Source organism: Arachis duranensis, chromosome 4 (assembly GCF_000817695.3).
Source record: "Arachis duranensis cultivar V14167 chromosome 4, aradu.V14167.gnm2.J7QH, whole genome shotgun sequence".
NCBI classification, from domain to species: Eukaryota; Viridiplantae; Streptophyta; class Magnoliopsida; order Fabales; family Fabaceae; genus Arachis; species Arachis duranensis.
The window spans coordinates 89,157,275-89,157,647 of record NC_029775.3 but is presented as its reverse complement, the minus strand read 5'-3'; positions in this window follow the sequence as shown (position 1 = coordinate 89,157,647).

Sequence of the window (373 nt, the reverse complement as noted above, 5' to 3'; positions counted from 1 at the left end):
ATTCCCTTATGTCAGTAGAAAAAGAAAGGGGTAGAAGAATGAAGAGGGAGATTCGGATTCTTAGATGAAGAGAGGTGAAGAGAAGTGTTAGTAATTAATTAATTAAATAGAATAAGAGAAGGGAAGAGAAATTTCGAAAATAATTTTTTGAAAAAGAGTTAGTGATTTTCGAAAATCAAAGACAAAATATAATTAAAATTAAAATTTAAAACAAAAAGAATTTTTGAAAAAGAGGGGGAGAATTTTCGAAAATTAGAGAGGGAAAAGTAGTTAGGTGTTTTTGAAAAAGATAAGAAACAAACAAAAAGTTAGTTAGTTGATTTGAAAAAGATTTGAAATCAAATTTTGAAAAAGATAAGAAGATAAGAAGTTG